The sequence below is a fragment of the Pinus tabuliformis genome, chromosome 8 (assembly GCF_031772625.1).
Source record: "Pinus tabuliformis cultivar Carrire ecotype Pingquan chromosome 8, CPIR1, whole genome shotgun sequence".
NCBI lineage: Eukaryota > Viridiplantae > Streptophyta > Pinopsida > Pinales > Pinaceae > Pinus > Pinus tabuliformis.
In genome coordinates, this window is record NC_142294.1 from 1,981,233,426 (window position 1) to 1,981,244,463 (window position 11,038).

At 39.1% G+C, this 11,038-nt stretch overlaps 1 pseudogene; it reads right to left on the reverse strand.

Moving 5' to 3' along the window:
* Nucleotides 1-7,251: 7,251 nt before the first annotated feature.
* LOC149244385 (gamma-glutamylcyclotransferase 2-3 pseudogene) lies at nt 7,252-7,812 on the reverse strand (annotated as a pseudogene).
* Nucleotides 7,813-11,038: the final 3,226 nt, after the last annotated feature.

Sequence of the window (11,038 nt, forward strand, 5' to 3'; positions counted from 1 at the left end):
GAAGAAAATTTTGATCCCGTTGCTAGACTTGAGGCCATCAGAATGTTCCTTGCTCTCTTTATCTTTCAGAATTTCAAAGTATTTCAAATGGACGTGAAATCAGCCTTTCTGAATGGAGACTTAGAAGAAGAAGTTTACATTGAGCAACCAGATGGTTTCATTCTTGGGAATGATCCAAATCTTTTATGCGGACTAAAAAAGGCTCTCTATGGTCTTAAACAGGCTCCAAGGGCTTGGTACTACTGTTTGGACAAATATCTTCATCAACAAGGTTTTTCAAAAGGATAAGCAGATAGCAATCTTTATATAAAAATTGAAAATGACAAATTGCTAATACTTGTTGTGTATGTAGATGATATTATCTTTGGCAGCAATGAAGAAGCTATGAGTCAAAGCTTTGCCTTGGTGATGCAGAAAGAATTCGAAATGTCTTTGCTTGGAGAACTGACATATTTTCTTGGATTGCAAATCCAACAAAATGAAGGCGGTATATTTTTGTCTCAAACCAAGTATCTCAAGCAGATCTTGAAGAAATATGGCATGGAAGATGCAAAACCAGTATGTACCCCCATGGTTACAGGATGCAGCCTCAGTGCAAATGATGAATCAGCAGCAGTGCATCAACCAACCTATAGATCTATGATTGGAAGTCTACTTTATTTGACAGGTACCCGACCAGACATCATGCATGCAGTGGGAATAGTTGGAAGATTTCAGGCAAATCCAAAGGAAACTCATCTTCAGGCAGTGAAGAGAATTTTCAAGTATCTTCAAGGAACTCAAAACTATGGCTTATGGTATCCTAGAGATACAGATCTCACTCTTCATGCTTATGCAGATGCAGATTGGGCTTGAAGCGTGGATGACAGAAAGAGCACAAGTGGTGGTGCATTCTTTATGGGTTCCAGATTAGTATCCTGGTTCAGCAAGAAACAGAGTTCGATTGCTTTATCTACAGCTGAAGCGGAATATGTGGTTGCTGCATCTTGCTGCACTCAACTTCTTTGGATGATGCAAACCTTGCAGGATTTTCAGATCACTTGTACACCACCTATCTCCATCTTATGTGATAATACAAGTGCAATCAGCATTTCAAAGAACCCAGTCATGCATTCAAAGACCAAGCACATACCGATCAAGTATCACTTTCTCCGGGAACAAGTGTTGGAACAAAAGGTCTAATTGGAGTATGTTCCTTCTAAGGAACAAGTTTCTGATATTCTCACCAAACCACTGCCCAGGGAAACTTTTGAATACCTCAGACAGAGGCTGGGAGTAGTTGATGCATCATCTTGCTGTTAAATCTTGTCTGTTTCAAAGAAAAATGGGTGTACGCGAGTTTCCTGAGGAGGATCCACGTACATACGTCGGTTTGTGCAGAGACATTCGCGTATATGGAGGTTTGATGAATATCAGTAGGGACAGGCTCTGGTTGAAGATATTCTTATATGGGTCTGACAGAGACCATACAACACAGGTTCAGGGGGAGCAGATAAACTTCTAATGATACATTGTTGGCATCATCTTAGAAGCTTTTGGTTCAAGGTCTCAATTGTTGTTGGTTTCAGGTGGAACAAAGGCAGAGGGAGAACAGAAGGAAATCTTGGCTGCTGATCTGAATGGTGATTGACAGATGCTGCTGATATCAGTTATTGGTGACTTTCATAAGTCTTGCTCTAGATATTTCGTCTCTATGTCATGTATCTCTTTTATGGTGTCAAGGTCATGTAACAGCCTATTTTGGTTTCCCCACTATGCCTGGGATGAAGATGTAATGTACTTGGTTGTCATATGTAAATTTCTAATGTATCCCCACTTGGTTGGGTGGATGATCCCCACTTGGTTGGGTGATGGATGTATGTATTGAGTCTTTTGGTGATAGGAAGGTCTTTTATGATGTATAAGTCATGGTTCTTCTTGAAGAACATCTTTTTGCAGATCTTGCCTACAGTCAGGGGGAGCATGGTCAGCATAGCAGGGCAGAAATTTCAACATGTACTCAGGGGGAGCACAACCCTTTGCCCTTAATGACAAAGGGGGAGAATGACTTTGAGGATCTTGGGGTTGCCATCAAGTCTAAAGGAGGAGATTGTTGGCATTATGGCACTGATTTAGAGCTATGGCATAGGTGTTGTCCTTGATGGCAACTCACTTTGGTGATAGATCTCAGTACAGGCTCTCAGAATTAAGAAAAAGATATATATGCAGGTTCACCTAGACGAAGGCGTGTATACACGCGGGTTAGACATTACAAATGCGGGTATGCGTATACACGCACTTTCACGCAAGGAAAAGCGCATATATGTTGAAGAACTTACTTTTGGTCCGTGGTAGTTAGTCCTTGGTATTTGAACCTATGGTTTTGGACCATGGTATCTCATCAGAAGTGTTGATCCCAAATATTGGGTCCATGGTATTGTTTTATTATGGTTTTGGACCGTGGTATTGTGAAAGGCCTAAGACTATAAAAGAGGAAGGAGATCATTTGGCAAGGGACAATCTGAATGAATTGAATATCTAATAAGTGCTAGATTTGAAATATTGGTGATTGGGGTTATGGTGCAGATCTGGATTTGAATGAAGGAGGAACCTTAGCGCAAAGAGAAGGATAAGTTCTATTGATGGGTCATAATCTTTAGGCTTGAATGATAATATCTTTGCATGATTTTGATTTGTTATATGTGGCGCATGCTTGATCTATAAATCTGATAATTTGGGTTAATTAGTGTATGAATATTTGAAAGAGTGAATTATCTTTTATAGATCTGTACGCAGGTTCAGTGAAGCGAAGGCACGTATACACGTTGTTTCAGTGAATAAAAAAGGCGTATACGCAGGTTTCTCCAAACACAGAAGCGTATGCACGCAGGTTTCAAGTTATTGAAGTAGCGTATATCTTTTGAGTTGTGATCTAGCTGCTTCTGTTTATTGCTGCAGTGTTCTGGGTTCAGAATTTGGTGTGTGGTTACTGTTACTATGTTTTGGGTACAGCTGTGAGAGAAGTATCTACTTGAATCAGTTATAAATGGTCAAAAGGATATTGTTTGATGCAGAAATTCTTGATGATTGATTGATGTTCATGGATCCAGTCTGAAAATTTATGAAACGTGGTCCCTGGAAAAAAGAGAAGGTTGTAGCCTTCTGTAGGCCAACACCTACGTACTAGTATCTTGGTTAGTGCAAGAGCTAAGGGGGTTGTAGCTCCCTTACAGGAGAAGCTGGAGAATGAGAGAGGGTTGTAGCTCTCTGCAGGTTGCAGCCTGCGTACTGGTAAAGGACTGCACCAGTACATTGTAAAAAGAAGTTTCTAATTAAAGAAGATAGAGATGAATTGCAGCAGGTGGTTTTCACCCACATTGGGTTTCCACCTTATATCTTGTGTTCTTGTGTGTGTGATTGTCTTTGGATCTGTTTTACTATTTCTGTTTACTGTTTATTTGATCCTAATACACAGATTAATGATCAACATCAGTAAGATAAATTAATTTATAAGTCTGCATTGCATACGCGGGTTTCCTTCTCTGTAGTTGCGTATATACGCATTTTTATCTAACTGAAATAGCGTATATGATCTGAGTTTGAAAAAGAAAATAAGTGACTTGATAATACTGATTCACCCCCCCTCTCAGTATTATTTCCAACAAAGAAACTATGAATCCTCTTCAAACAGTGAAAACATTGAAAACCAAATGCATTCCCGCGACAAAGCACTGTAAATTATTATATTTTTTCTATTCACCTTGATTCATTTAGTTTAGAAGAGAGAGAGAGACGTGGATACATATAAAACATCAGAAAAAACTCATTACAAAGAAGAAACAATACATAAACTCACTGTCACAAGAATCCCACAAAAATAGCTGTGAAACCTAGTTTTATTCCTTGCCAAACTGCTGATACAAATGTTTAGTGAGTCCAACACTTCTGCCAAAGTCCAACCTTTACAAACGAATCAAAAAGTACATGATATAGGCAAGGAAACTACTCAAGCTAGCTATCAAGATTGAATCCATGATAAAAGGGGTGGTTTCAACCATATCTAAACTAAGAACAGGAATATAGGCAGTGGAACAACTTGCCTCTAAAACCAAGGAAACCAATTCATTACAGCTCAAAACCACTTGGAACTTGATGTATCTACCCTATGAAGTGATTTTCAACCATATTTACATCGAATTCATCATTTACCATGCTTAAATTTACCAAGAAATGAGGAAAAAGTGATCTCCCAAGAAAACTAGGAAAAATCTGGAAAATTAGGCAAAACTGGCAAAATTCATTTAATGCGCAGCGCCAAGATTTTAATGTGCAACACTTTTTCTAGGCCAATTTTGGAAGGCTTCCTGGAGTCCAAATCAAGTGCAGGATAGCTCGTTGGAAAGCTTGACAAGTCTACTTTCTGAAACAACTTGAATTTCTGAATTTGGAGTCAATTTGCCCCTCCAAAAATTGATTCTCCCAAGACTGATTCCTGTGTGGCAAAAAAGTGGCAGAGATGGCACTTTTTAGGTGTTTTTTGCCCTTTTGGAGACCTAGAACTTGTCCAAAATTCCTCGCCATTTCTAAGCTTTCATATTTTTCCATGTTGATTCCAAAAATGTAAACTTTTTTGCAAGAAAGTGTCCCCAACAAAAGCGCATCGCCACTTATTGGAAAAGCCTGTTTTTCACATTAAAATTTTCAAAAATGACAAAAATTGCTTCAAATTTCTTGAAATTTGGTGTGAGTGATCCTTGTTAAGTGCTTTGATGAGCCAATGATGCTTCAGCCAAGATATTGAGCTTATCTTGCTCTTTTTTGCTCCTCAAAGCTCTTTTTAGCTTGGCCTTTAGCCTCTTTACCTTTGAATTACATATCTTGTTCCACTGTTCACCTACATTTGAAATGCCTGTTGCTTCTGAAATAATAGCAGGTGACAAGGTGAAGGAAACACCAGCAAGGTTTACCTAACCATTGTCTAGATGAGTCACAAATAACCTGGTCAGCTCATGGTGAAACTTGACCCTTTCCACCATTTCACAGAAATCAAAGGGAGAGTGATGTCTGAAACATGATATGGCAAGTGGGCAAGCAAGCAATTGTCTCAAAATGATAGGCTCCTCCCTGATTAGTTTTCCCCCTTATGAGGTCTTCTACTGCACATGTTTTTCCCTATCACTGTCACTAAGGGCTTCTTCCTCCCTGTTATCACAAAACCAGTACTAGGGGCTGCAACCAAGCAAGGTTTCATGTAACTGTTTCAGACCATACTTTAGATTAGGAATTAGCCTTCCTAATCAGAGAGGGCTCTCTCACAACTCTTGATAAAATCCTTCAAACACTAGATGGCTAACTCTTTATTCACTTATGAAAGCATAACTGGTTGGAAACACATCAAACTGGCTCTCATTGGGCTATGGAGTCTATAATATTAAGTAAACAAGGAAAACACAGTGATCTCATGGAAATCAAGGCTCTTAGCATTACATGTCAAACATACTCCACCAAAACATAGCTTGTTGAATACACAGGAAGTCAGAGCATATAATTATGAATTCTGAGTGATTGCATACAAAAAGACTATAAAATAACATAAAGTATAAAACACCATCACTACATTTGAACATGACAATCCTTCGAGAATCTTGAGAAGAGAATAACTCTGTTTTACTATTACTGTCAAAAAGGTCTTACAATGGCCCAAAACAACACTGTTTTTCTATAAAGTATCCAACCCTTTCTACATCTAACCTTGGCCTATATATAGGCAAGCAAACTAAAACACCTCGAGCTTCCTCCTCCAGCATGAGGGGAGCCTCGAAGGTGGCTATTAACTATTCCTACATGCTATTTAATTAATGCATTTATTACAAAGTGCTGAAATGTAATTGCACATAATCCTAATCAAACTAAAACATTAATTCCTTTCTCCTCGTATGCTTGATTGCTCTTGGATGCTGGACAGCTGTATGATTTCCATTATAACTAAGATATGTTAAGGGAGCATTCACCGAGCAAGCTGGTCTCGGATGCTAGCTGTAAGACAGCTTATTAATTGATAAAATTAATCACCCTATATCCACGGTCCCCTGTCTTCCATTCCTCTTCATCATTTAAAAACCACACTCCAAGTTCTTTGAACCTTCAATTAATCAACGCATAACCACCATATGCTATATGATCTGGATGCTTCAAGGACCAAACAGGTGTATCAACCGAACATTCTGGTAACCACACCAATACCCTAGTAGCTCGGTCATAAATTGCCTTTGAGAAAACTTTATGAAAATAAACAAAATATTTTATTTTCCCTTCAAGACCTACACCTGTCACTGTTTGAGCTGTTATGAAACCCATGTATGATCTCCCTGCCTGAGTTTGAGACCTTCTTTTACCGTTAGCTGACCTCATCATCAAAATTCATTGTTTTTCCATAAAACAGCATTCTACAGCAGTTTCGTAGCGCGCTACGAAACTGCTGTAGATGTCAAAACAGAACCTATGTATCTTTGAAGCGTTTTCTGCTTAGATTCATGATCTCTTCAGACATTTGTACAGCTATTAGGAACCTAAATAGTTTTAAGAAGATGAAGCTTGCTTCTGTCATTACATATCACAGCCAACTTGATTAGCATCAAACCAATAAAAAGCTTCATAAATCCCAACTGGAACATAAAGTCACTGTAGTATTCCTTGCTGTCTTCGAATCTTCAAATGAGGTGATCTTTTTCAAAGTACAGATCTTAAAGTTGGAAGGATTCAACACTTGGTCATTAAGCTCCTTAGGATTATCAAACCAAACTATCTCACCCTACTGTACCAATTTGACTGGGTCTACATATATCAACTTCGGCTTGTCTGTCAGAATCAGCTGCATCTTTTTGTTGTAAAGTTTCCGAATTTTCTTAACCAATGAAACCATCACAATGAACTCCCCTGGATCTAGAAATTTCACCCATTTAGAGTCAAAAGCATCGATAGTATAAAATTTAGCCTTGTGCTCCTAATTCTCTACTGCCACTGATTTTCTCTTGGATGAAGGATTCGATTAAGATATAATTCCTACAGGGACTCTGTTTTTTATGCATAGAACCTAGAAGTCAAAGCTGCAATGTGGGCACTAACAACTTTATCTCTCAATGGATCCACAATAACATCAGAGATATTCTAGATTGAGGCAGCGCATGTTATAGTACTCAAAAGGCTCGGCAAAATATCCTTTAAAACAATCTCGTGAATAAGACAACAAATTGCTGAAGTTCACACTGAAGTTCAGTACTTTGCATCTCCATTTGAAGTAGCATCTCCATCTTTGCATGTTAATACTTTCCTAACTGCATTTGCGAGGTCTGTCACGTGACTATCATTGCAACCTATCTCAAGTAGAGCTGTCTCTAGTTGAAAGAGATATTCAATGTTAGGCCCGGAAGGACTCACAGCTTCAACAATTTGATGAGCCATCATTTCCAATGGTGCAGGGCCCAGGTAATTCTTATTCGAATTCTTGTCTGTTGATGCAATGTACACAAGGACTCCAGCTATAGCTGGCTCTGTTGAAGCCTCTTCAAAATAGAAATCAACGTAGGCCTTTTGGTCATATTCCTTCTCTCTCACTTCTAAATAAGATAAAGCAATATCTTCAGCTTCCTGTCCAAAAACCCTGTAAGCAACGCCCCAACTGGTGTGGTCATCGTGAGGCTCGAGTGTAACAGTCCTGCCGGGATTGGCAAGGGTTCCTCTATGGTCTGTGCTATCATGTTCTCCAGAAAACAAGGCGGAATTAACAACTCCATCGGTGCTAGCCAATATCAAAGGCTTCCTTTTTCCATCCATTGTCAATGCCTTAGCCAGACCTAGGCTCGATATGCTCATTTCTTAATAAACCACCCCAAATTACACTAAGAAACAATATAGCAGCTATCTGCTTTTAGAGCTTCAGAGTATTTCTGAATTCCTTCATGGACATTTTCTACAAGCTTGAAACTGGTCCCAAGGTCTGTCAAAACAATTGCCACGTACTTCGCAGCAAGCTTGTATGTAGGATCCACTACAAGAGCTTTCTTATACGCCTCTGCTGCTTCTAGCAAGTGCTCTTTATCTTGTTCTCACATCCGCTTCTTCAGCGCATCATACATGGATACCTTTACCTCAAAAGATTGTTTATCACATGATGTTTGACAGCATAGAATCGCTAAGAAAACGTTAAGCAATTTCATCAAGAATCCGTTTGTGTGAAGACAAGTTGTTTTCCCTTGTATAACAGAGTTGCAAGAACGCATCTGTTTCATTATACCATGAACCATGTCGAAAATGCTTCTGTACAGCAATATATGCTAAATGAAACGTGTCCAAATACTCCTTCCTTCCAAAAGGTATGTAAGCTTTTAAGAGGCAAACGTTAAAGCTTAAGATTGCCAAGTTTTACAAGTGAATCGCGGAGAGCGCTGAGCAGACATATAAATTCACCATATAATCGAACAACTGCCTTTACTCGACATAGCCTGCCGTGTCAAGATGCCCTTTTCTTAAATTCAATGTATGCATGCGCAATTTGGCGCATGGCAACCTTTGAACATCTGGCAGCTATAACGGTGCCACAATAACTTGAACATGATTAACTACTTCTCTGCTCTGGCGTTCAAACATTGCTGATAAATCCCCGTCATTTACATTACTAAAATGCATATCAAAACAAGATTCATGAATCTGCTCACACTTATTCCAGAAAGAAACAAATCCACCATTACATTAATGACATCAACAGGTCCATTACTTGAAATAAATGCAGTCTCTGTTTTACCCAGATTTCGCATGTCAAAGTTAATTTCGGGACAATCTTAAAACCAGCAAACATCGAAGCGGCTTCAACTGCATTCCTTACATCGCCTTTCTCATCATATTCCTTTTCGAGGATCTTGGTTTTGTGTAGTTGCATACAAACTCCTCTTGCAGCTGTACCCTCAAATGAAAATCCTTGCTTATGATTCTCCAAAACTGAACTACGAGAGCATATCTGGATTCCAGTTCCCTCACGATCAAACGATGGATTAGGGACCTCCCATAAACAAGAATCATGATTCTCCAGCTCCCCTATGGAAGGTATTAGATTCTTGACCTTTATGTAACCTCCATTCAAAATATCAGCACGGCTATCTCCAAGGGAAGTATGATATGTTTATAATTAATATAGTCCTGTGAGGCCACAGACAACATTTCCCCCAGCATTCTTTCTTCTTCAAAATATGCATCCATACGTCCACTCTTCTTGAAAACACGACATAAGACAAAAGCATTCTTTAAGTAACTCAGCCGGAGCCTTGAATTTATAAACCAGATTTCCTCTTGTAGAAGTACAGATCACAGATTAATAGTAGATTTGAAGTCACCACTGAGAAGCAGTTCTTGAACATTCAAAGAGGTGTTGAAGACATTGTTTTGAGCATAGCTGAGCTTGGTGACATTGTTGAGTAGTCTATTAAAGGACCCCTGAAGCATTCTTATAACACCTGATGTTGCGCCCTATATGTTTTCAGGCATGCTAAATATAACCCAATATCAAAGGCCAGTTGAAATGATAGATACACCACCAGTGGATCAATAACTAAAGCATAATCTTCAGACAAATAGAACGCTGACAAAAGGCCCATATGCTTCAAGCATGCCAGCTGAGAACATAATACTCTCTATGATTTGTGGAATTTTAATAGATTTTTTGTCTGGAGGATTCAACACAAAAACTCTTGCAAGTCTCCCACATTAGTATGGACATCCTTCACAATCACCCATGAGCCAGAATTCAGAGATAACTCCCTTAATGTACTTGATGCCAATCCCACAATAGCTGCATCATCATAGGGCGCCTCCTTGGACACACTGTCACTGCTCTCATCAACATTCCTGGAGGGAAGCAAAACTCTATACAATAGGCATGCTAGGATTTGGACCTTCGCTGAAAACTCGAACCAGTTCCCAATTTCGTAGCACGCTACGAAACCACGCAAACAAGTAGCGCTGCGAAACTGCTAAAAATAATTCAGGCGCTGCTAAAACACCCACTCTTTAAGCCAGGCTAAAAATTTTTGACTACAGCATTTTCAGTGATAATAGTGGCTCCACTTGGGATAGTATGCCCTTGTGGTACACTAAGAACATGCAGCTCCAGTGCCTTATCCATTTGTGACAAACTAAAATTTGCTTGACAAGCATGACTGTAGGAGAAAGAAAGCTATACCTACTGAAAAATGCTCAGTTGACCTTGAGCTTATTTGCAATTACCTACCTACCTACCCTAACCATTTCAACTTCTTCAGCTCAATCAATATGAAACTTCCAATGCAGCCAATCATTTACTTTATCTGACATTTGATTTCTTTGCCTGTCCCGGAGTTCAGAACCAATATGACAGTGTAATGACCGCTGCCACTGAAATTTTCTCTGACTGTATCGGATTTCAGAACTAATGTGATAGTGTAAAGACCGCTGCCACTGAAGTAGTCTCTGATCTTCATAGGAAAACTGAAACACTGGAGAGTAAAACTCTTCCATGTAATCAGCTATAGGATCCCAGAACACATGATCAGCTTGTCCTTCCTTGAAACTTTCCAGCTGTGCAAACTGATCTTCAACCACAGTGTTCAGTTCCTCAATCATGAAAGAGAGAGGAACCAGCATAGTCTCCTTGCGCTCTGTCACAGGAAACTTTTGAGAATAATAATCATGATCATGAAAATTGTATGCCTGAATTTGTCCTTCTAAACCTTCAATTTCTTTCTCAATATCTTTGGCAAATTCATCAAAAAATTTCATCTTATCCTCTGACTTGCAGTCAAAGGATTTCAGATATGAGGATAAGGACAAAGAAAAAGATTCATTTGTTTCCTCTTTATTGTGATCATTATTCCATTGTTTAAAACCTTCAACTGAGGGAGAGTCTGCCACCTCCTCTGTCCTATCTGTCCATTCCTCCAAGAACATGAGACAAAGGTCTTGAAATGATTTAATGGATTCGGCAGGCAAACATTCAACCCATTGTTTGCATTTCCCTTGAAGTGAATCACAA